This window comes from Ambystoma mexicanum, chromosome 5q, assembly GCF_040938575.1.
Source record: "Ambystoma mexicanum isolate Mex_15411 chromosome 5q, UKY_AmexF1_1, whole genome shotgun sequence".
Taxonomy (NCBI): Eukaryota; Metazoa; Chordata; class Amphibia; order Caudata; family Ambystomatidae; genus Ambystoma; species Ambystoma mexicanum.
Genome location: NC_090933.1, coordinates 384,368,309 through 384,393,852, shown reverse-complemented (window position 1 = coordinate 384,393,852; position 25,544 = coordinate 384,368,309). Strand labels below are relative to the sequence as shown.

At 49.8% G+C, this 25,544-nt stretch overlaps 1 protein-coding gene across 5 annotated transcripts in view; it reads right to left on the bottom strand.

Moving 5' to 3' along the window:
- The window catches only part of YES1 (YES proto-oncogene 1, Src family tyrosine kinase), a 1,102,642-nt gene that overhangs the window by 393,503 nt on the left and 683,595 nt on the right, over positions 1-25,544 (bottom strand). The window lies entirely within an intron of this gene.

Sequence of the window (25,544 nt, the reverse complement as noted above, 5' to 3'; positions counted from 1 at the left end):
GTGTATTTTGTTAAAATAGACAAGGATTTATCTGTCTGGGAGCTATTCTTTTTCTTGTCTAGTTCCTCATCTGTTATCAAGTGGAACAAGTCGCCCCCCTCAAAGGGCAGGTCGTGGATGCGTTCCTGCACATCAGGGTTGAATTTTGTCTCCTTGCGCCAAGCCGTTCTTCTCATGTCGGTGGCGATACATATGGCTCTGCCTGAGGTGTCAATGTGGGCCACCGCAGACTCCATTATATTCTGTGCCATCTGTGGGCAGGAAGCTCTGGAAGTAAGTATGCGATCTCCCACCACAACTTTTGATTAACAGCCGCCAACAAGGCATCATCGTTGGCTTGACGCATATGAAGCGTGGCATTTGAGTAGATCTTTTTTCCAAACGACTCCGACATCTTTTCCTCCTTGCCCAGGAGTGAAGTGGATGCAGCTGAGGAAGACTGCGGTTTGGAATATAGCGATGCCGCTGCTTTAACAGAGGAATGTGGCTGGGGGTGCACCGACAATAAGAGGGAATCCCCCTCCGTATGCCTGTATTTGGCATACAGGTGCTTATTGGTAGGCTGGGTGGAGTGTGGCTTGACCAAGCCCTTTTTGGCTAGGGATTCCACATCCTTCTGAAGAGGGATGCCAGTCCTCGTGGGGAGACGAAGTGCAAGTACTTTGGCCAGGACCCCGCTTAGGGTTGCTGCGCCTGCGGCTGAGGAATGCCTAGGTTCTCCGCCAGACCCGCCAGCCTCTCATGGAATGCTTTAGCTGACGATGGTGTCTCCCGATCTTCCTCCTCGTCGGTGTCCGCTGCTGTGTCCTGCAGATCTAGGGGTGCAGGAGGAGTGCTGGGCGTGGGCGGCTGTGGCGTGCTGACAGGCAGTGCCGGGAGGTGCTGAGGGGGGCTGAGCTGCTATGATTGGAGCGGGTGTGGCAGCCAGGGGCCGAGCTGGACCTAAGGCTTGGACGCCAGTTGGAGCTTGAGGCGGCACCGTGGGGCGCCTGTCCTTGATTAAAACCCTGAGGATGATACCCATCTGTGGTGATCTTATGAGGGTGAGGAACTTCTCGAAGAACCTATTCTTGCAAGCAGGAGGGGCGCCCGATGGTGTAGGTGCGCCTGTGGGCGTAAGGGCTTGGGCCTGAGGCTGCAGTGTCCTGGGCGGTCCATCTTGCCAAACTGGGGGATGCGTACCTCCCCTGCGAAGTGGAGTGATAAGATGTGGACCAGGAGACAGGCGTTGTCCAATCCCACCTGGATGCGCGATTCACTGCCTGATCTCCGTGCGAAAAAGGCACCGGGTGAGCCGCCATTTTGTCTTGCTCCACACCACGTGCCAGCTGGGTCCAGTCTCCACCTGTACGCTGAATAGCAAAGGTTGGGACCTTCCCTGCACCCAAGGTTGAGACCTGGGAGGCAGAGTGCCCTCGGCCATCGTGCCGGTAGTGCTGCGTAGAGGCGCCCCTTCAGACAAGGGCCTGGTACGAGGGCAAAGCCCCACGGGGTGGGGGCCGGTAATAGAGCCTTGCGGCCCCTCAGCGTGGGACTGGTAGCAGGTAGAAGATAGTTCCATATATGCAGCTTTGGTAGTTGACCTTGGGAACCAGGACTCCCATTCCTGCAAGGAACTTCTTAAGGGTGAAGTCTCTCCCGATGAGGGTCTTCCAGAATAGGCTCCCCTCCCTAAACTCATAGGGAAAGCCTCCCCATTGACAAATACCTGCGATTAGTCACGCTACTCTAATGTGCCCTCTTTTGGCGTGCCACCAATAAGATTCTTTCTTTGAGCTTGTAATTGTGGAGGTTAACGAGAACGTCTCTTGGCGCAGCACCTGGCTCATTGCAAGGTCTGCCTACTATGTGCCCTATCAGTTTTCAAGTTCTTGGTCATTCAAGTGGGCTCCCATTGATGTAAAAAATATGCTCATATTTGCCTACATGCCCTGTTCCGATGCTTCCTGTAAGGGCTTAATTTTTATGCTCTTACGCCTGGAGCAGTGCTTTAAATCTTTGCATTTTCCTTGTAGATCTTCAAGCACCTACATAGATGCCAGGGTATGAGTCTATTAAAGTGTTTTATGACATTAATCTGCTGCCCAGGAGTTCTATTTTTCCTCTTATTTTCTACAATCGCAGCTGAGAGGTCCACCCTCACCGTTTTCAACTCCTCTCACAATGTTAACTTCAAATCTTCGAGGATTCTTATGGCTGTCTCCAACACTTGTTTGGTAAAGGTATCTCCCATCATATCCTCTCCAAAGCCCATCCACCACCGCTTTATTTCTTCACCGGTGTATAGTTTGTTAGTTTACCCAACAGAGATTGGAGTTCTGCTGGCCAGCTTTTCCTCACTTTTTTCAAGGACATAGGGAAGTGGAAGCTGAATACCTTTGAGAGAGATTACCCCTGGGAAAGGGCAAAGCCCCTTTTCTAACACTTAGCCGATCAGGGTTATTGTTTTTCTTATCTATTTGCTTTTCCTCTTCCTCCTTTTATTTCTATTTTCCCCCTTTTACATTCCTTTCTTCTTCCGCCTCCTCTTCCTTCTTGGTTTCCTTTTTCATCTCTCCTTATCTCCTTATTTTCTCTTCTCACCCCTTTTCACCTTCCTCCTAACCCCCTTTTGCTTTTGGCAAGTAGGATTAGTCGTTCCACCTCTGGACGTCTTCTTGGATAAATCACCTTACAATGATAATTCTTTGTGACAGATTATGGCAGACTAATTTCTGAAGGGCAGCATGACATTTCTTATTTGCTATACACAGTTATGGGGCTATACAATACACCAGACCTTTTAGATTCCTTGTTTACAATTTAGAGGCTTCTTGGGTACAACCTTTCCCTCTCGCTTCCTCTGCCTTCCTCGTGGGCCTTCCCCCGTGGATTATGTGGGCTTTTAGGTTCCTCACTTTCCCTGCCCAGTAGTCCTGGTGTTACATTGGTAGATAATGCATTGGCATGTTTCCTATCTCAGGCTGCGTCTCCTGTCACCATAACGGCACCAGACAGTCACAGCGCCAGCAACTCTTCATTCACCAGTCTGGTCCCCACTGTGCCTCACAGCTCTGGCCATGGATGTTTGGTCCACACTGGACCAGAGCAGCGCTGGATAGTCCATGATCTCTGGCTGCTATCTCCGTTGCCACGATTAAGTCAGGCACCTGCAGTGTGTTGTGATGAATCCAATGGAGTCATCATGGATCCCCCGGAGCTAACCTCCTCCGATGTGGCCAGGGGACAGCAGCCGCTACCTGATCCTGACCCTGGGGGTGGCTATATAGGGGGAGGATCACATGAGAGGAGAGAGCCACCGGGGAGATGTCATGGAGTCATTGGATGAGGCACGGTATCTCCGATTTTCCCATGAGGAAGACCCCCTGTTACCCAATACCCTAATGGCCTATTTCCGTGCATCTGTCCCATTTTCCAAACACTCTTTAGGCCAATACTCTTTAGGCGAAACTGGAGGCACAAACCAGTGTGGCGGAGCAAAGGAGCTCGCCGGCAAAGAAGTAAAGTATCGTGGTGCAAGCAAGGCGTGCTGTGGAGACGCCAGGAACTGCAAGAGGATTCCTGGGCGTCTGATAGCCGAGAGAAGCGGCGCTGTCCTTACCATGAGCCGAAGGGGAGCCAGCATGCAGGAGCTGCGAGAGAACCTGGAGAGATGTCTGAGTCGCCCAGAGTAGGAAGCAAGCAGAGGAGGTGCACCACGCAAGCACAAGCAAGAACAAAGATGCTAGAGAGCCGGTGAGCCCTTCCAAGCAGAGTGGGGACACCTGGGGTGTTTTGGCAACTGTGCCAAAGACAATTTGAACATTGTGAAGTTAAGGAAAGTGAAATAAGAAGACCGTTTGTAAATCGAAAGGCCAGAGTGCCAACCTGAACCCCAAATGAGAAATTATCAAAAATGTGGGAAAAGCTTAAAAGAAAAGGTAAACAAGTAGTTATACCAAGCTAAGAAAGGTATATGCTACTTGGATGTAAAGAGGAACTATAATATTTGAGAAGTCCTGGCAAGCATACAACAGAAAGTTGAAAGTACAAGAAGAGAACGCCTGACGGGAGAGTACACCAGGCATTTGGAAGTGCATAAAGAGTCCTGGCATGGGAGTACACCAGGCAAAGTGCAAACGTATAAGGAGCGTCACGCAGAAATAGTGTTTTTTAACAAAGGAAGGTACTTGTGTTAAAGGAGGAACCTTTGTTAAAGGAGAACCTACAAGGCTGAACAGACTTATCCATCAGAATTGTTGTGGGCCAAGAAAGACACTGAACATTGATAGACATTTGTGATATCAGTGAAGAATCCAGGGGAAGGCAGTCACCCTCTGGAACTAAGGTATTTTCCATTTTGGAGAACATTTACGTTCGAGCTATTCTATATTTTTTTTTTTTTTTAAGAACACTTTTTGCAAATACCAAGTTAAAGACATTTACCTTTTCACTTTATAATTTTGTTTGTAGTGTGAGGGTCAGGATAGAACGTTTGGAAACAAGGACAGCTTTTGGTTTCTGACATCCTGACAAAGACAGAGCCTTAGATTTTGGCTTTAGGTAGGGAAACTCCTCTTAGAGCAGGGTCAGAGACGCATTTTTCCAACCTATTAATAATAGTCTTTAACCAAAAACCTGACAACTTTGTGTCCGGCATTATTTCTGACCCCTCACACTGTTCTGCGCATGGGTCTCTCCATGGTCATTCTATTCCTTTGGCAGCACTACCCATACCCTGCTGTTTGCAGCCCTGGTTTCTTCCTTCATCATAAAGGAGGTAGGGAAGCCAGAGTTCTTGGGTCCCTGGAGCTCAAAAGATCTGCTCTGCACCACTCCCCATCTTGGCCACCAGGAACAAGTTCTTAAAAATACAATTGTATCCAAATAAAAAGTGCTGTTTAAGATTTGGACAGGATCTAGAAAATAGAACTATTCGGCTATGGCAGGATGCTTGACAAGCTATTCTGTATTCGAGTGAAGTCTAAATCTGCTATTTAGTACTTTCCTATTCCCAATCCTGTGTTTTCTTCCTTTAGGGGACTGGGGCCCTTTGCTTCACGTCTTTGGGTCCTGACCTTCCTAGCTTTCTCACTGTGGCCAAATCCAAGGTGATCTACAAGCTCGGGTAGAATGTGAACCACTCAAGAAAGTCAAGGGTTGGGTTCAGTGTGTGAGAAGTGCGAAGAACCACAGCAGTGAACGTGGACTCAGCCTTGCTTTATTCAGTTCTCATACAGGTTTGGTATAGTACAAAATGTCTAGTCCTCCAAAATCTCCTTTCCTCTTCTTTCTTCAAGCAGTTACTCCAATGCCTTGTGCTGTTCCTTGCAAAGCGATGTTCCTTAATACGCCCAGGTGAAGACCACCTGGTCCCCTTCCTCGCCTCCGATCGGCTCCTGTGCAACACAAGGCTAATCATCCTCTATTAGTGGTGGTTTCCCCCTTATACACCCACACCCAGGCTCCTGATAGGCTCTCTCCTGCTCTCTTCTTCCAGACATCCCTTGGGGCAAATAGAGAGCCTGCCTCGATTCTATTCCCTCCCGTAGGAATATCCTGCTATCTGAAGGAGGCCCTGTCCCTTTTCACCATTGCAGAGCTCCATACTGTTCCAGGCAGAGACCTACAGGCCTCCCAGCCTCACTGGTGACAACTGTGTGTGCTCGACTCGATGACTCATACTGGCATCGTACCCTCTGGCTGGGTCGGGTCCAGTCCCTAATTTGTGGGCGATGCCAGCGCCTTCCTGCTTGGCGCTCCATGCAGCGCTGGCCACTGTGGTGTCCTCCTCAGTGTTCATGGCGATGCCTGCAGCCGTGTCCCCTGCTTGCGGGAGGCTGAGGACTGCCGTCCCCGTCGATGGATAGTAGTATGGAAAGTGCCTTCTCTGCATCCTCACACCGATGCCTCACCAAGCCCCGACGTTCAGGCAGGGAATACGAACGAGAAAGGAAGTCGTCCTGCGACAGCAGTCGTCCCTGCCATTGAGTGGTCGTAAAAGAAAATGGTTGCAGAGCAAGAAACTATTTGATGTGGTGAACCAGAAGAAGCACTCAGACCAATGACTGCCATGTGTGTAGTATCCTTACTCAAAGAAAAAGGGAACAAACGTGCCCCATCTCTATGACAGAAGATCCCTGTCTGGAAACTAAAACTAATGGCGCTTGTCAAATAAAACGGTCCTTAGTCCAAAAATCCTCTGCAACTAATCTGGTCCTACCACTTAGAAAATGTGAACTAAAAGAGGTTGGAGCAATGACCTCTATCTCTGGCTTCTTCCTGGCCCAATCATTTGGGGGATCCGTTTTGATTTGTTTCGAATCATTTATAAACCTGCACACAACAAACTAAATCGAATCCTGGCACAGATGAAAATAAAGCCAAGTGTAAGGATCAGTCACCTGACAGTGGTGGTATCGACATCACGAGGAAGGGAGGTAATTATTTGAAAAGAGGAGTCTTTAGGCCTGCTCAGAATGCCAAAAACGAATTGGCCTTCCTTAGGTTCAAAGGAAGGCTAGTCCACAATCTAGGCCCAGCAACTGAGAATCTGCAATCTCCTTTTAAGACACATTTTGTCCTTCATATGGTAAGCAGAAATGTATCTTCCGACCTTAAGGCCCGGGCGGGACGGTACAAGTTCACCTTATCCCTTAGGTAGCGCGGTGCAAGGCCGTTCATGCATTTAAACACCAAACAGCCGATCTTGAATTTTATACGATCCTCCACCACTAACCAATGAAGGGAGTGGCGGAGGCCTGAGTGTTTTTAGCTGCACCAAACACTAATCTGACGCCTGCATTTTGTGCCTTTTGTAGGCGATGGGTCCATTTAGCCGGGACCCCAACAAGGAGCCTGTTGCAATAGTCCAATTTCGAATTGACTAGAGCTCCTACAACCACCGCACGGTCAGTCTCAGGTACACAAGGGAGCGCTTGCTGCAACAACCGAATATTATAAAAGACTGACTGCACTTTAGCTGAAACGTGGCCGACACAACCCAAGCCACTCTGCAATGTACATCACAGGTTTTTTTACCCTTGAGGCATATTTAAGCGTGGAACCCAGGAACTGAGGTGGAGGCGGACTACTGTTCGTCTCCAATAAATATTTTGGTCTAAAAAGGATCTGTGTTCTTGGGGTGGAGTCTGATATACAGCTGCATATCATTAGCATATGAGTGGAGCCTGAGATGATGTTTCTCCAGAATTTCCATTAGTGGGCGAAGATAGCGGTTAAATAAGAGGGGAGGGAATGCAGTCCTGTGGTACACCAAAGCATTGCGCGAGGATTTCAGAAATGAAGCCTCCCATCTGTACACGTTGTTTGCGCCTTGCCAAAAATTAAGCAAACCAATCAAGGGCACATGCGTCCACATTCCCTATATTTTTTAGGCGGTCTAACAAAATGCCATGGTCCACTGTATCAAATGCAGCAGACCGGTTGAGCATGACAAGCAGGGAAAGTTTTCCTTCATCCCCTGCCTGCAACAGCTCATCCCATACCACCACCAATGCAGTCTCCGTCCCAAATTTGGGTCGAAAACCAGATTGTAGAGGATGAAGATGACCCTTGTCTTCAACATAATGGCCACCTTTTCCATGATTATTTCCGGACATGGAAGGCCGGCGATAGGGCGATCATTCCGATAGTCCTCAGGATCAAGACTGGGCTTCTTTAGCAATGGAGAGATGACTGACAATTTCAGGAGGTCAGGACCACCCCCCACTTAAATGATGCATTAGCGAACTTTGTCATAAAAGGAGTAGACTCCAACGAGATCCGCTTAGCAACAGGTGCAGGAACTGAAAAAAGTAAATTGTTCGTGGGTTTGAGTTTCAAAAGGAGGCTAAGAATGTCCTCCTCGGATACCTGCTTGGAAGTAAACGGGGCGGTCCTGATAGTAACGTCTTCCGTTAGAACAGCGGTCTCATCCATGACATTCGAAGGGGTCGTACTATCTGACTCCCTTTGGGACTTAATACTATACTGAATATTCGAGATTTTATCCATGAAGAATGTATTCAGGTCATTTACATGGTCTACAGATAAGTCCTTCACTGGAGCAGTCGTATTGGAATTAACAAAATATGCAATTACTTTAAATAACTCTCGAGGATGATTCGCTGCAGCTGTAATTCTTGCAGCTAAGAAATTAGATTTTGCTCTGAAAATGGCTTTTTTGTAATTAGTCAGAGCTATTTTCGCTAACAAAGCATGTTCAGGCAGTTTTGAGGAGTACCATCTATTCTCATGATGTTTATATTCTGTTTTGAGCTCAAAGAGCTGTGTAGTGTACCAAACCTTAGAAGGTCTCCTAGTAATACTTGTTCTCAGAGGGGCATATTTGGCACAGATGGTATTCATTATTTGGGACCCCTGTTCAAAAAAATCATTACATCCTTGAGATGAAGCACATTTGCTCAATGCCTCCTCTACCTCATTACCAGGTATACTATCCAGCTCCTTTTTCTTGCGGGCTGGTTTGGTGCCATACGTATGGAAGCACAGCTTTCATGTTTGGCTGCCTTAATAATAAATCTGTCAGTAGTTCAAGTTCATTAATAAATCCAAAACCAAGTTCACAGCTTTCTTGCAGACTTTGGGCCTCATCACGAGTTGGGCTGTATTCCCGGCTGTAATACCGCCGACTGTAATAGCCCTAGCACCGACCGGTCCGGCTGTATTACCGCCGGATCATGAGTTGGGTGTTAACGATAAATCCCCATTCCCAATGGGTCCATTGGATTCAATGGGGTATTTTCAGCGCTAATTATGCGGGCTAATACAGCTGGCGGTAATACAGCCGAAAACAGGGGATTTTCACCTCCAGAGAAAGGCTGGAGGTAAAACAGCCCATTTAGCGCCCAACTCGTGATAGGGCCAACCCTTAAATGCGGCTGTAATACCGTTACCACCGCATTTAAGGGCTACAGCCCAACTCGTGATGAGGCCCTTTGTCTCAAGACCTCTCGAGGTTTTTAACACAAGTCTCTTTATCACAATTTTCTGGCTCTTAGACACCCCAAAGTCCTACGTGTTCTGACAGACTTGCGTTCTATACGTTCACATAATTCAGTAAAGGCGTTTACCCACTCTGGATTTCTCAGGCTCCCGACCTAGATGCAAAATGTTTGTATTTCTTTCCCTCTGATTCACATAAGGGCGCGGGCCTGTTTGGATTTCTCAGGGTCCGGTAACATGTTAGCTTTCCCAGCCTGGACGCAAAGTGTTCTTAACAATTTAAATTGGATTAACTTAGGGCATTCGCCCGTTCGGGTGTCTCAGGGTCCAGTAACTAGGTTGGCTTTCCCAGCCTGGATTCACAGTGTTCGTATCTTTCCTGTTCCGAGGAGTGCTTGCCAGCTCCGATTTCTCAGGCTCCTGTAACCTCATCGGCTTTTCCAGCCTTGATTCAAAATGTTCACACATTTCTTGCTCCGATTTACATGGGGTGCTTGCCCGTGCGGGTTTCTTAAGTGCTCCTGTAACCTCGTTGGCTTTCTCACCCTTGCAGTGGTAGTCTCCCCGTGGAAGCATTGGTCTCCTTGTTGCTGCTAAAGTCCTTCAGGCATAGAGCTCAGGGATTGCAGCTCTCCCCAGGAAGTTGGGGTCTGAGAAAACGCCAGCCTTCCCGCGTCCAGCTAGTGTTGGCCTCATGGTCCAACGCGCTCAATGGCCCAGCGTGCTCCACCCCTTCAGGACATCTCTTCCAGTGTGCTTGCCTCCAAGTAGGTATCACACACAACCCCCAAGTAGGAGTTTCCTTCTCACCACTCACAGCTCCTCGCCTGTTTAAGTACGTCATCACGAACAGGAAAGGTGTGTCCTTCCTCGTCTTTGGCGCTCGGATGAAATCTAGCATTGCCTGAAGCCCCAATAAAGGGATATTACGGGTTGATGTAGTCAAAATAGGAATAAAATGAGGTTGTCCATGTACGCAGATAATGTCTTCTGGTCTGGGCTATCTTTATTGGACTGCGAGTCCTTGTCCCCGAGACGGGAGTCAATCCCAGTGAGGTCCCACTTGCCCAGACACCTGGGGGGGACAGAGGGGGGGCGGCAGGGTCTTGTGGAGCGGGATCACTTCCCTGGCCTCACAGGGGTGTGGCTCCCCTCTGGGGCGAATTTCCCAGATTCATCACACTGAGTACACGTGGGTTGCTGTCCTTGTGTTTCGAAGGTGTGTGCTCAGTGACCAGGGTAAAATGTCTCCCTAAGAGATAACGCAGCATCTCAATGTCCCATTTCACAGTGAGGCATTGCTTTTTTTAATGGTAACATATCGAACTTCACCTGATAAGTTTTTGACTGATTAACATAACCAGGCTCAGGGTCCCCCTGTTCCTGGAAAAGGACAGCACCTACAACTGTTTCGGAGGCATCAGTGCGCAGAGAAAACCGGACAATTGACGTCTAATAACTTCTTATCGTCTTTGTAGGCTCAGATGGCCTCTACTCCTCCTGGCATTCTTTGGGGCCAATAGAGCGACTGCCTCAGTTCCATTCCCTCCCAGTGGCAATGTCCTGCTTCCTGATGGAGGTCCCGCCCCCTTCCGCCATTAAGGAGCTCCACGCCATTCGGGTCAGAGACCTTCAGGCCTCCCAGCTGGCATAATTGGTGGCAGCCGCACCTGCTGACCCAGTGTGTCATGCCGGAATCATCCCCTCAGTCTCGGCAGCGCCGAGCCCCTTCTTCATGGTCAATGCCAGCACCCTCCTCCTCGGCACTGCTTGCTGCGCCGGGCGCACCGGTGTCCTCCTTCGGCATTCACTGCACAGTCTGCAGGGGTGTTGACTGCTTGCAGCGGATGGCCATTCCTGCCAAAGGGCAGGAGTAGGTAAGTGCTACCTCTGCATCCTGTGACAAATCAAGGAATGCCCCTTCTCCCCAAGGGGGAGTGCCCCCTGTGAGGCTAGAGAGGTGATCCTGCTCCACAATAACTTCTCTAGGGGTAGGCAAGTGGGACCTCACCAGGAGGTCCCCTCTGGGGACAAGGACTCCCACTCCCGTTGGGAACTACCTCAAGCTATACATACTATGGCCTACATGGAATGTTTCAAAATGCCAGAAACCATAAATTATCAGAACTGGCACAAAGAAACTCCCAATGGATATTGTTATCTTATGCAAATGTATCATGTCCCTTTAATTCAGAACGCTCCATTCACTGGGACGAGGACATCAAAAAGTATGAGTCCGGAGGAAGGAGAGAATGAAGAGACCATCACATACACAAGCTGGGGGATGCCCCATCCTGCGTAACACCTGGAGACAATGGCAACCAGGAAGCATGCAAGTTTCAAACTCGCTGGAGACTGCAAAACGGAACACCAGCCTTGCAACGGACCCACAGCATGTGAACTCGACAAAGCAGAAGCTACCACCGGCAGGAGGTGGTCATGGGGTGTGCAGGCGAGCAGGCGAACACTAACAAAACGGAAGAACGAGAGGAGACGGACACCAGGGAAGAAAAGGCACAGGTGGCTCAAGAGCAGAGAGAGCACTCCTGAGGAAGGCGGCTTCCGAATAGGTTCCCCTTCAAGAACGAAGGTAACCGGGACAACGGGAAGCCTGGGAGGATTCAAGGAAGGAAATCCTTACATCACACAGTTTACTGGTTACAGTAAAAGCTATGAAACAAAGTTGACTTTGAAACAAAGTAGCTACAAAGGTTGTGAATCATGAGAAAGGACTGTTGAAAAGCTGAATAGTGCGAGAGAAAACCAATGCATAAAAATACCCTGGGAAAAGGGGGAGATAACTTGTCATCCTGCACAAGGAAAAGATAATAGAAAGGAAGGAAGAGATGAACCAGAGTTGAGAAGAACTAGGCAGTTGAGCCAGATACAAAGCCAAATTGACCAAGACAAGTAGAACTGTTAATACCGAAGAGAGAAAGAATATCAAAGTAAGAGTACCTGCCAAGAATAGACTGAGCCCAGGGCCAAAAACACAGCTCATAAGGAAACCCCAAAAGGGTACTCCAGAGATCAGGGAAAAGTCAATAAACCAATTGCAGAACTTCAGAGACTGATCAGAGAAGTCACGCGAGACAATTTGCAGATTGGATATTAAAGACTGGTACTAGAGGTACCATCAGAAGGGGGTCATTCTCCTGACCCAAGTTAGTTTTCATAAGTGGTACGGATAGTTTTGGTCAGTGGACCTATCTCTTTGGGACACTCCCGACTGACAAACAAGCACCTTAGTTAGTAACATAGGTTGGGACCACCCATAGCGATAGGCAAAGTTAGGCATTATAGTGTTACTTTAATAAAATATTGTGCATCATGTCATTTGAGAACCTGTGTCCTTCCGACTTGCCACAATCAGTGTGCTAAATAGAGGTGCGTGTGTGCATAATTAAAGTAACGTGTTCCACCCGGCACGCCTGTACCCGTCCCTCACCCAGGCACTATTCAGATCCATTTGGCGTTAAGCCTAACCCTACCTCATGTACCCGTTTTATTTCCTACACCCATCCTTAACCACCATCCTTGGTATATAGTGTAATGGTAATTATAAGTTATTCACCGTAGTGACTAACATACTCTTAGTCCATAGTCCCCTTTCCTCTACTGTATGCGCGTCCCTTCAAGGGACGGGAGACGGAACCTTTTTCACCAGAAAAAACCTTCTTCCCCTTTAAATTCAGAGGCGCGTGGGGGTGTTCCCCAGGAAGCATGCGCTTCCCGGATTCCGCCCCCCGACATCACACCTCAGTCCCCATTGACGCGTCGACAATAGTTTTAACATTGCCCAATGACACCAGTATTCTTAGGGGTGAGGGGTTGGTGGGACGTATGGAGGAAAGGGTACTAGACTAAAATTACGTTAGTCACTACGGTGAGTAACTTACAATTACTCTTACATCCCGTCCCCTTACCTCCATACTGTATGGGCGATTACAACTGATTGTAGCCCCAGGGTGGAGAGGAGACCCTCCTTAAGCATATAGGTTCCTGAGAACCGTCTGTTCGAAAGCCGCATCAGATCTATAGCTGGCATTCAAACAGTAATGCTTGGAAAAAGCCGAGGGAGAGGCCCAAGTGGCCGCCCTGCTTATGACTTGCCAAGAGACATGGCGCTGGAATGTAATGGCCGTTGCCTTGGCCCCGACTGCGTGGGCGTGCATGTTGGCCCGGGAGCGGCCTGTGCTGCCCTCATACTCTTCCTTGATGGCAAAGACCATCCAGCGAGATATGGAAGCCTTAGAGGCCCGAAAGCCTGGCCTCGAGCCGACAAAAGGGACAAACAGGGCGTCCGACTTGCAGAAGCCCTTGGTCCTGTCCAAGTAGAATTTTAGGGCACACCCGACGACCAGACAGTGCAGCGCACTCTGCGCTTCATCCTTGGGGTCGGGAAAGAACGTCGGAAGGACTATTTCCTCGTTCAAGTGAAACGCAGATGGAACCTTGGGCAGAAATGCCAGGCGCGTCCACATGACTACCTTGTCCTTGTGAAAGGTGGTATACGGTTCAGAGGCGACCAGCACTTGAATCTCGCTGACTCTGCAAGCAAGGTAAGGCTGTCTTGATGGTGACCAGCCTGATGTCTACGGACGCTATGGGCTGGAATGGTTTGTGCGCCAGGGCGCCCAAGACTATGTTATGGTCCCACACGGGGTGTGGTCTCTTGATGGGCAGGTAGAGCCTAGCGAGACCAGTCAGATATTTCTTGACGATAGGTTGGAGGGGGAGAACGTATGTACGGCAGGTGTCCACCTGTACTCCCGAATGAGCGTGGTGCGCTGAGAAGGAGAGCACGTCGTCCAATTTGCAGGCCAAGGGGTCAATTCCCTTTGAGTCGGCCCAGTGGCAGAACCTGGTTCATTTAATCTTGTACTGGGCCCTGGTGGCTTTGCTCCTGGCGCCCTGTATGATCTCCAGATTGGCATGAGAGAGGCTAAGGTGCTGAAGCGTTACCTGTTCAGGTACCACGCTGCGAGGGCTAGTTTCCCTGGAACGTTGTGGATGATTCTGCCCACCTGCTGTGCCAGAAGATTTGCTGGGCCCGTCGGGAGGTGTATAGGGGGGCGGAAAGGCGTTGGCCTTCATGCCGGTCCACTGGAGGTGAAATGCGTCACCCTGAGAGCTGGGGCCCTGACCCTGCCAGGATGCAAACTGTGGGCACTTCTTGTTGTGCCAGGTGGCAAAGATCTACTTGTGGGAGACCACACCTGTTGAAGATCTCCTAAATAATGAGGTTGTTTAGCTGCCACTCGCAGTTGTCTGCTCCCAGCCTGCTGAGCCTGTCCGCCTCTAGGTTGGATTCCCCCGGGAGGTGGACTGCCAAGAGGAAAATTTTGTTTTCCAAGGCCCATTCCCAAATGCTGATCGCCAGTCTGCACAGAGGAGGGGATCTGGTGCCTCCCTGCTTGTTGACGTAGTACATGCTGGTCGAGTTGTCTGTCTGGATGAGGACAACCTTGCCCTTGAGAAGTGGTAGGAAGGCTTTGTGCGCTAGCCAGATGGTGTTCAGCTCCAACCAATTGATGTGGTATTCCTGCTCCTGTTGAGTCCAGGTGCCGTGGACTGAGAGATCGTCCAGGGTGGCTCCCCAGCCTTCGAGCGAGGAGTCTGTGGTGATGGTGGCCTGCAGAGAGCGGCTGAAAGGGCTTGCCCGTCCGTAGGTTGCCATCCATGGAACACCAAGTGAGGTCCAGGAGAAGAGATGGAGGAACGTTGATAGTCTCGGATTGCTAGCCCCGGTCCTGATTCCATGAGGCCGCGAAGTGCAGCTGAATCCTTCTCATCCTTAGTCTCGAATGGGGCACGGCTAACAGAACCGCCGCTAGTAGACCCAGGAGATGTTGGTACCACCACGCTAAGGTCACCTCTCTGCTGAGGAAGTGGGCCATGGCCCTCTTGATGGCCGAGATCTTGTCTTCCAACGGGAAGACCTTCGGAGCATGTGTCCCAAATGAGTCCCATGAATGTCAGTCTCGGTAGGGAGCAGCTGTGACTTCTTGAGGTTGAGCAAGACGCCCAGGTCGTGCAAAGTGTTCCTAAGGGCCTGGGAAGAGTGGAGTACCGCTTCCGGAGATGTAGCCCTGACGAGCCCGTTGTCGATGTATGGGTAGATGTGGTGGCCCTGCTCTGAGGAGGGCCCCTACAGCGTTCATGAGTCTGGTAAAGACCCTGGGGGCCGTGTTGAGGCCAAACAGAAGGACTTTGTATTGGAAATGGTAGCCCATGATCCTGAACCGTAGGAAAGAACGATGAGGCTGCCAAATCGGGACGTGTAGGTACGCGTACTTCAGGTCCAGGGAGCACATCCAATCTCCCTTGTCCAATGTCTCTGCTATAAAAGCTGGCGTAACCATCTTGAATTTTTGCAGGAGAGGTTGAGGGTGGAAAGGTCCAGCACAACTCTCAGGCCCGCCTGGTTCTTCTTCTGAATGCCGAAAATCCTTGAGTAAAAGCCATAGCCTCGATGGGAGGCTGGAACTTCCTCCACAGCCTGGCTCTCTACGAGCGATCGGATCTCCACCAAAAGAGTTGCTGTCCCAACTTGTGGGAGTGGAGGGGAGGAGGGAGGAGAGGATGGGATAGTAAGGCGGAAACCCGTGGATACTACGGAGAGGATCCAGGGGTCCGCAAAATTCTGGTGCCAGACATGTGCATGGAGAGCAAGCCTGCCCCCCATCGGAGACACGTGGACCCAAAGGGACGTGTCACGCCTTCTTTCCCTCAGAGGCTGAGGAGGGGGACTGGAAAAAGCCCTTACCCCACCCCCTTTTTTGTTGCTTGAGCTGGTTCTGAGACGGCGAGCGGTCCGGCTGCCTGGATCTGCGTTCCTGGAAGCCGCTGAATCCTCTGAACCCTACATAGGTACGACCCTTCTCCGAGCGCTGCTGAGATTGGGCGTACGATTTGGGCGTGGTCTTAGTAAGAATGGATAAAGACTTTGCCGTTTGTGAGCTGTTCTTTTTGTCCAGCTCTTTGTCCATAGAGTAGTGGAAGAGCCCCCCCCACCCCCTTGAACGGAAGATCTAGAATGTGCTCCTGGACATCCGGGTTGAACTTTGTTGCCCGGAGCCAGGCTGTTTGCATTGTCACGGATATGAGAATGGTACAGCCTGAGGTATCGATATGAGCCACTGTGGATTCCATGAGGTCATGCGCCACAAGCTTGGCTTCCGCTAGCCCCACCTTAAAGCGTGGCTGGCATTGGGTGGGGAGTTCCAGGAGGAAGTCTGCAATTTCCCGCCATAACCATTGGTTGGCGGCAGCCAGCATGGCACCTGCATTGGCCTGACGCAGGTGCAAGGAGGCGTTGGAGTAGATCTTCTTACCGTACGCCTTCAAGATCTTCAACCTTGCCTAGCAGCGCCACAGAGGAGGAGGACGACGACTGAGGCTTGGAGTATAGTGATGCCGCAGCGATCACCGAGGAGTGTGGTTGAGAGCAAGAGTGTATCCACCTCCATCTGCCTGTACTTGGCGTCCAGGCGTCGGTTGACCAGCTGGACAGAGTGGGGCTTGAGCCAACCCTTCTTGGCCAGGGAGACTACATCGGTTTGCAGTGGAATCCCTGTGTTGGCAGAGGGGCGTCTAGTGAGGACTTCAGCCAGAACCCCCTCTGCCGGCTGCTCGACCTTGGGTTGGGGGGAGGCCCAGGTACTCCGCCAGGCCATCAAGACATTCATGGAAGGCCCTGACTGAGGATGGCTTGTCCGGATCTTCCTCCTCGTCTGTCTCCTGCGGATCTGGAGGATCTTGTGGAGGAGGGGTAGATGGTGCCAGAGGCTGCGGTACAGGGACCGCAGCCGGAGGCTGAAGAGGCGGCGGAGGTTGCAGAGTTGGCTGTGGAGCCGGAGGAGGCAGCTGCACCGGGGGCCCGATGGAGGCGTCGGTGGTGCCGTTAGCATGGCGGAGAGGATTTCCCTGACGGGGTCTTTGATGATAACCCCCATCTGAGGAGACCTCATGAGGCCGAGGAACTTCTCGAAGAGCGCCTGCTCACTCGCCAAAGAGGTGGCAGGGGGTACTGACAGGGTAGCAGGGGGCTGCTAGAGCCGCTGCATACCCTGTCCATATGGACGCAAAAGGAAAGCTGCCCTGTGCAAATGAGGGGTAGACTGTAGGCCACTATCTGGTTGAGGTCAGTCTCACCTCGACACTCGTTCTTTGCCGAATTCGTGGAATGGCGTTCGACGGGTGCCCTTTTCTGGCAAGGCGGGCATTTTGTTGAGCTGCCTGCTACGTGCCTGCGACGTGTTGCTCGGCCCGCTGGGCCCGGCCTCGTCCAAGACTCTTGCGTGTGGATCACGAGGCCTACCCTGCTCCTCGGGCCTCGGCCCGGTTGGTGTGCCACCCTTGACCTGGGGGGGGTCGGTAGAGCTGCGTTTAGGCGCCCCCCTCGGACGTACTGCTGGTAATGGGGCATAGCCCCTCGGATGTGTTTCTGGTAACAGAGCGTAGCCCCTCGGCCATTCTGCCGGTAACAGGGCGTAGCCCCTCGGGTATAGACCCAGAATAAGAACCTTCCGGTCCCTCAACACTGCACCCGGGAGGATCCACGGACCCCTCCACCCGAAGGCCGGTAGCTGTAGCAGCCTTGGGGCAAGTGCCGGTAGAAGGACCTGGGAAGGAGTCTCCCTTGCGGGGTGAGCTAGAAAATATTGGCTCTACTTTGGGCCTGGTTCGATGCTTCACAAAGTTCTTAAGAGCCTCTGGAGGAGACTTCTGGAAGAGCTCCCTCCACCTCGCTAATCTGTTCTTCAGCGCCTTCGAGGACAGCGAATCACATGCCGAACATGATTGGCAACGTAGGCAGAGGGCATGGGGGTCTGAAGTTGGGAAGAACCCGTTGTAGGATGGACACCTGCTGAACCCTGTAGAAGTCGACATGCGCCCATGAGGAGCGTGACACCTGAGGACTGAGTACCTGAATGATGGATAAGACCAAAAAAGACAAAGGAAGTATCCGCGCGTGGAATTACATGGCTGAAGCCAAACCCAGGAGCGCTGGTGAATTCGGCCCGTTCCCATCGAAGCGGAAAAGGGGACTGAGGTGTGGCGCCAGAGGGCAGAGTCAGGGCAGCGCATGCACCCTGGGCTCCTCTAAATTTAAAGGGGAAGAAGGTTTTTTCTGGTGAAAAAGGTTCCGTCTCCCATCCCTTGGAAGGGACGCCCATACAGTATGGAGGAAAGGGGACGGGACGTAAGAGTATTGTGTAAACAGTGTACGTTTCCGTTTTTATTCTTCAAGTTACTTTGAATATATTTACAAATCCATATTTGTCCACATATTTGAGCAATCGCTGTGTTGCCATCCACCAAACAGAAAGGTACCACCCTTGTGCAGCTGCTTCAGGTAATCAGCTGGGCTGAGGGAGGGAAGTCAAAACATTGCTTTTTTATTGTTGATGTCCCATGGAGCACACCCGTGCACCAGGTGGATAAGCTGAAAACGTCCCAAGAGTCCCACACCGGCGAGGTTAAGTGCCTTTGTAAATCCCCTGGCCTACCTCGGAGCAGCATCGTGATCTGCTAAGGTTCCCTGACTCACCATCTCATGAGGAGACCAGATATTGACCCCTTTGGGCCCCAACAACCAGGACAGGGTTGCAGGCTAGCCCACCACCTCTTCCAAACCTGTGCCCTGTATTGTTCAGCTACAACCAGTCCTGCAACATCATCCAGTGAAGGTACCAACATGGCAGAGCCTGCAAGCACTGCTAGCTCCTCGGTGACTAGCACACATACCAGTTCTATAACCAATGATGGTGGAGCCGGACTGATTGCTTCCTCTTTGGATGATGCTTTTAAAGCTGTGCTGGAGGAGACCATCTCAATGCCATCTGAGCATGGACCATGAGTCCACCTTCTCAGGGAAGAAATGTACACAGAGGTTGAAGATGAATTTCTGATCTGGGCAAACCAAACCACAAAGATGCTGCCTGACTGTACAACTTATCACTGGGAGAAGCAGTGACATGTGATTGAGTCTCTGCAAGTTCCTCCACTGAGAGTTATCCAGGCAACCAATGCACATATCCAGAGCCCATGGATGTCTGTGGAAGACATCATGTATATGTTGTATGGAGTCTTTGGAGCTTAATAATCTGGTGCAGAGTTGATGGTGAAATACTACACCACCCACCTCCAACCAGATGAGTCTTGTCCACCTAGCCTGGACTGAAATGATTTTCCAGCTGCCATTCAAAAGGAAGGGTATAGAGCTAAACAGCCTGAACCATATCAGGGTGCAACATGTTATGCGTGGAGCAAGATCAATGCTGCTGATGCAGGTGCGAGACTGGGAACTGGTCAGGGATGTGTGTACACTGGAGAGAGAGATGGAGGTCGCAGTATGCAGTCTACCTAGTCATCAGGTGAGACAAATCTACAGTACAAGAGCATGACCTCTGACATCAAGTGGAGGAGTTTTGACAGGCCATGCAGCTGCAGAGGGTGCATGCAAAAACACCACCCACTGTGCCATTTAGGCAACCAGAGTGCAGAAGATACTCTACCCGCCAACCCAGGAGAGGGAATACCAGCTCTAACACGATTAAGAGCCAAGGCTGCCCCGAGAGTACCAATGGCAAGCCACACTGCTCCAGCCCTCTGTTCTGCCGTAGGTGAGGGAAGAAGGGCCACACAGTCCGTATATGCATGAACACACCATATTACACCGGAGAGGTTGCAGGCCTTGAAGACCACAGCATGCACAATGGTGGGAAATGCCAGCAAGGACCAAGAAGCGGAGCATCAGAATCCTCATCAACACTATGCTTCGACCACCAAGAGACATCAAGTCTCCCATTGGTAGAGCAAAGTTTGAAGTGATCCCATCGAAGAACAAGTCTTCTGGGAGCCAGCATCCACCCAAACTAGCAAGTCCACCCAAGATGAATAGTGTCTGCAGTCTTAATACCAGCATGCACAGCACCCAAGTATTGTGGGGAGTACCTCAAGGGCCCACCAGTCACTGACAGTTACCATCGCTGGATGGCAGGTACAAGCGCTACTGGGTAGCAGCTTGCAGGTGACCATGTATGAGCCGCTATACAAGAAACACCGGACATATCCCATTGGAACCCATGATTGGGTTGGACCTTCTCACTGTGGGAGACAATCTGTGCAATTATCTGGGGTTCATCTTGGTCAACAGCAGTTTCCTCACAATGTAGCCAGAGTCAGCTGTGAGACAGGCATGGTGACAAGAGAGAGACCGAATCAGAAAATACGATTTCAAAAATCTTTATGTGAATTTTCGAGGTTGGTGTAATTCCTAACTGGCGCCAACTCTAAAGGGATGTTTCCCTGAAATGATGTGTCTAAGGGTCGTTGATGTGAACAAGTCCAAATAAAAAGTCTGTCTGCCCTCACTATGAAATAAATGTGTACAGATGTTTCTGGTAAAAATCAAAAAGGTGAGGTTCAACAAAAATATGAAAACCAGGGTTGGTTTTCGGGGCCTCCCGGCTTGGCGTGATCTCAGGTTCACAAGAATGAGTTTTGATAATATGGATGCTTGCAGGACCTTCCCCCCAGGATCTTTTTAGCAGTCTCCTAGTTTCACTGGTTTGGGGGTCCCTTCCCCAAGCTGCAATCCTTCAAATGTAAAGTCAAACAATAGATGAGTTTTCCTCATCTCTCTGGGTTCCCTTCCCCAAGCTTCTTGCTCTCAAATATGGCTGTGTATAATAATAGTTCCTCTTTAGGAGCCTTCTTAGGATTCCCTTCCCCAAGTTTCAAGCCTGTCAGGAATTCTATAACACTTGACCTCGTCAGGATTTGCCCTTCTCATATATTCATTTTCCAGGGCGCTGTCAGATCTTTGAAAACGCAGGGCCTTGTCTGGCTCCCCTGCACGACCATTCTGATCCTTAGCCCCACCCCCCCTTCCTTGTTCTGCCGTGCAAACTTGCACTTCTTTTCTTTGGGTTCCTTGTAAACCCCCCTTTAAGGGTTGGGGGATGGCAACCCTACTTTTCTGCCTCTTCCTCTTTGCACTTCTTGCACACTCTGCTTTCTTTCTCATTCACCTTTTCCTTTCCTCGCCATGTAGATAGGTACCATCTTTCACTTTCTCTCTCCGTTCCGCCTGGCACTTTCACAATACTGTTCTCCCACTTCAACCACACGCACGCCCAGTGGGTCTCTACTGCTTATCCCATGTAGAGTGGCGTTGGTGGGTCCGTCCTCTCGGCGACGGTCAGGATCTCACCACCTGCACCTCAGAAAGCCTCTATGCCCTTCACTTGTCCCAGAGGAACGAGCACCAACAGGGGCAGCACTCTACAGCTCACCAGAGTCTGGCTTCTTGGAGGCACGGCTCCCTCGTCACACTGCGATCCTCAAAGCACACTGGGTCAGAGTCTCGGTGCTCCACTCTCCTATAGACCATCTTGGCTCGTCCTGCTGCAGCTCCCACCTCCTGAATGGCATCCCCAGCTCACTCATTCACCCGTGAGCTTGCACCCTTTTTATAGGTGAACCAGGTGTGAATTATCCATAGTTGCCTGACTATCAGTGGGACAGTTGTGTTTTCTGAAGTTGGTTGCCCATAATTTTCCCATGTTATTACTATGGGTAATCATCATTGTTCCTAGTTGCCTCTTCTTCGTCCCAGTATGTGAGAATGGGGAGGGGAAGATGGAAGGAGTGTTAAGGTACCCCATAAAGACTGAGGGAGGGGGGGCTGGAAGTGTGACGGGAAAAGGGGAAGTTGAAAGGGTCTGAGACCCCACTACGAGATCATTATGGGAGACAAGGGGATCCTCTGGCCTTGTGGCTATAGAATGGAATGGCCTTCCCTTCTGGCATACCACTTCCCCTCTCACCTGTTCTCCTGCAAAAGTGTGGGTCCAAACAGTATTTCCTGTATTTTAGATGGGTAGAAAATGGATGGATATTAATATTGTTTTTTGTCCCGTTTGACTTTTCATCTGTTGGAGTATTGGGGGTAAGTAGAATGAATGGGTGTTTGTTCCCGTTTCAAGAGTTGTGTCGGAGGGAGGTAACCGAGAAGGAGGAAGTTGGGTTACAAAATATCCTCTAGGTTTTGAGAAAAGAGACAAGGTTACTGTCATGGTTTGGGAAAAGGTTTAGTTTACCTTTAGATCGAGGTTTCTTTCTCTTCCTTCCTTTTGCGGGAAAGTCATGTGGTACGATGGGGTCTGGATGACAACCCATGAAGGCATTCAGGACTTCCGCCTCCTCTACTGCCCCATTTGAATACTGGTGTTTAGAACAAGGGTGTAACTATATGTGGTGCGCTTAACTTGCTTAAATCATGTCTGAATGCAGCACAAACTATACTTGAGGTTCCCCTTGGTGCCACAAAAGGTAATGTATGAAGTGGTTGTGTTGTATAGTTTAGATGCACAGAACAGATCAATCATAGAATCCAATACTCTCGGAGTAGGGTTCCTAACAAATTCAAAATTCATTGATGAAGAATGTCCAATACGTGAATAGTGATCTCTAATTCAAGTACAGCCGACATGTGTTTCGACCATCAGGTCGTTTTCAAGGCTGTTTGTGACAACAATGTGATAGTTCAAACATCCACAAGTGATAATAAAACGTTTTGTTGACATGTGATAAATTATACCCATCCAAGCACAGTTTAAGACACAAGTAATTATACAAGTGCAAAATTGTAGAATAATTCGATACAAGTTTTCCAAGCAAGAATACATTTGTTATTAAGATCGGGTGTACGTACCCAGAATCAGGCGGGCACAATCATAAGCAGAGAGAGCAGAGGTGGAGAAAGAAAGCATGAGGTTATTTAGCGTATGGTCGCTTTTCAATCTTATATTATATTGTTCATAAACTTATTGTATTAGAGTGACATAAGACTCACGTCAAGATTGCTTATCAAACCATTCGATTAGTCTTATTGAGAATTGAATAAAGGACATTTACATGTATCTATGTTTTGTTGAGACCCATTACCAATTATGTAAAAACTTATTAGGTGAAGGTTAGAAATCATGCAAAGTAGACTTGTTGATAACTCACCCAAGATGTTGCTGGGGGTTAATCCTAAATATTATCAAGGAAAAGTAGCATATATATCGATTTAGAAAGAATCTGCTTTAGAGTGCGAATTAGTAAATCATCAAAGTGACATGAGGCAATGAGCACTTGAATACCATTTGCTCATTGCTTTCGCGGTAAGTTCTTACCCTAAAGAGTTTGACAAGAAAGCGTCAAGGATGGAAATTCATTCTTGTAGTTCGTGAGACTGTGGTCTCTTATAGTGGAGCTTGAGGGAAATGCCCACTTCAAGTATGGCTCAAATGCCTAGAAAAATGTAATACATATAGCAGTATGTTAATGCTATATTAATACTAGAGGCTCAAAGAACAATAGTGGCTCTGGAACCGACTAACAGAAAAATGGGGCTAGTTTAGCCAGTTATCCTCACCTTTACAAGGGGTAAGGTGCTGCACGTTGGCCTGTTCTTTCAGGATAATGGTCTTTCAATGAAACAAGGTTCCAATACCTAAAGTAGTGAGAGGATGGCTATTTAGAATTCTAAAGTGTAATCTGTAAGAGTCCTAGAAAGTACTTCCCACGAATTACGTGAGAAATCTGAAAAATAGTTAGTGGATGAGCATTCTTACCTTGTGGTCTGGTAAGGGTTGTATCCCAAACAAAGGCTGACAGGATGATAGTCCTTGCAGATGATGGCGAGTAATGTTTAGCAGTTCGCCGGGCGTCTGGTATGAGGAATTTACCAGGTTACTCACGGTAGTGACCACCTTATTCCTAGTCCATAGTCCCCTTTCCTCCATACTTATGGGACATCTCTCCGTCCTGTGGGACGGGACCGGAGCACTTTGTAAAAGGCATCCAAATTATTTTCAAAAATGTGCCCCTCCTCTCTTTCCTGCTCGGGGCCCGGCACGCGGCTGTAACCCTGCCCACCTTGGCTCCGCCTCGCGAATCGCCCATCAGTCCTTTTCTATCGCAGGGTCAAAGACCCATTAGCAATAACAGAGGAACCTTATTAGAGGGGACGGCGGGCGTATGGAGGAAAGGGGACTATGGACTAGGAGTAAGGTGGTCACTACGATGAGTAACCTTGTAATACTCCTACGTCCCGTCCCCTTTCCTCCATACTTATGGGAGATTCCCAAGCACTCCTTACAGGAACTATGGGTGGATGGAAATACCCCTTACTGAAACAGGTTCTTCAGTACAGCCTGCCCAAACTGAGCGTCAGCTATAGAGCTCATATCGAGGCAGTAATGCTTACAGAAAGCAGATGGGGAGGCCCAAGTAGCCGCTTTAGCGATGGACTCCTAGGGAACATACTTCTGAAAAGCAACCGAGGCTGCCTCGCCCCGCACCAGGTGTGCATGAATACCTTTAGGAGGTTTCAGCTTTTGGACGGTGAAAGATTCCGTGATACAGGCGGCAATCCATCTGGAAATAGATGCCTTAGACGCTGGCCTGCCCTGAGGGTTACTGAAGGTCACAAAAAGTTGGGAAGAACTCCGAAGCTCGGAAGTTCTGACCAGGTAGAACTTAAGAGCTCTTCGGACATCCAGGCAGTGTAGAACCCTTTCCGCCTCCAAGGCAGGGTTCGGAAAAAAGACCGGAAGGGTAATCAACTGATTCAGATGGAATTCGGTCACTAGCTTTGGTAGGAAAGCTGGGTTCGTCCGAAGGATTACCTTGTCCTTGTGAAAGACTAAGAAAGGATGCTCCACCGACAATGCCTGGAGCTCACTCACTCTCCTCGCTGACGTAACGGCGACCAGAAAGGACACTTTCCAGGACACGTACTTGAGGTCAACCATAGCCATTGGCTCAAAGGGTTTGTGGCACAGCGCAGTCAGGACTACATTTAGGTCCCAAGGCGGTGCGAACTACGAACCGGAGGGTAGATGCGTGTCAAGCCAGCAAAATGTTTCTTCACCACCGGGTTAGTTAAAGAATAAGAACACCGGCCTGTAGAGAGGTAAGCGGAAACCGCTGAGAGAAGTCCTGCAAGACAGAACATGAACCCCTGACTCTGCTAGGTAGGATACGAAGGACAGTACCATGTCAATCGTTGCCACCCTCGGGTCCAATTCTTTCTCCAAACACCAATGACAGAACCTGAGCCATTAACTCTTGTATTGGGAGCTGGTCGAGGGTTTCCTGGCTGCCTGGATAATGCGCATGTTATCTGCAGACAAACCCAAACGCTCTAGAGACGTGAACTCAGGCAGCATGCCGCCCAGTTGAGCGATTGTGGGGAGGGGTGCCACATCTGCAGTTCCCCTTGGTGAAGAAGATCGGGAGTTACTGGTAACCTGATCGGCGGACACACTGACAGGTGTTGAAGTTCTGAAAGCCAAAACCTGGCCGGCCACCACGGAGCAGTAGAAGAGAACAGTTGACAGAGCTCTTCAACTTCCAAATTGCTCAATGAACTAGGGGAAGAGGCGGGAAGGCGTAAGCTCTCATGTTGTGCCATGGAATCTCGAGAGCGTCCCCCAGAGAGGAGGCTCCCAGCCCCCCTCTGGAGGCGTACTGAGGAAGCGTCTTGTTTACCGCCGTGGCGAAGAGGTCCACCTCCGGTGTGCTCCAACGCAAGA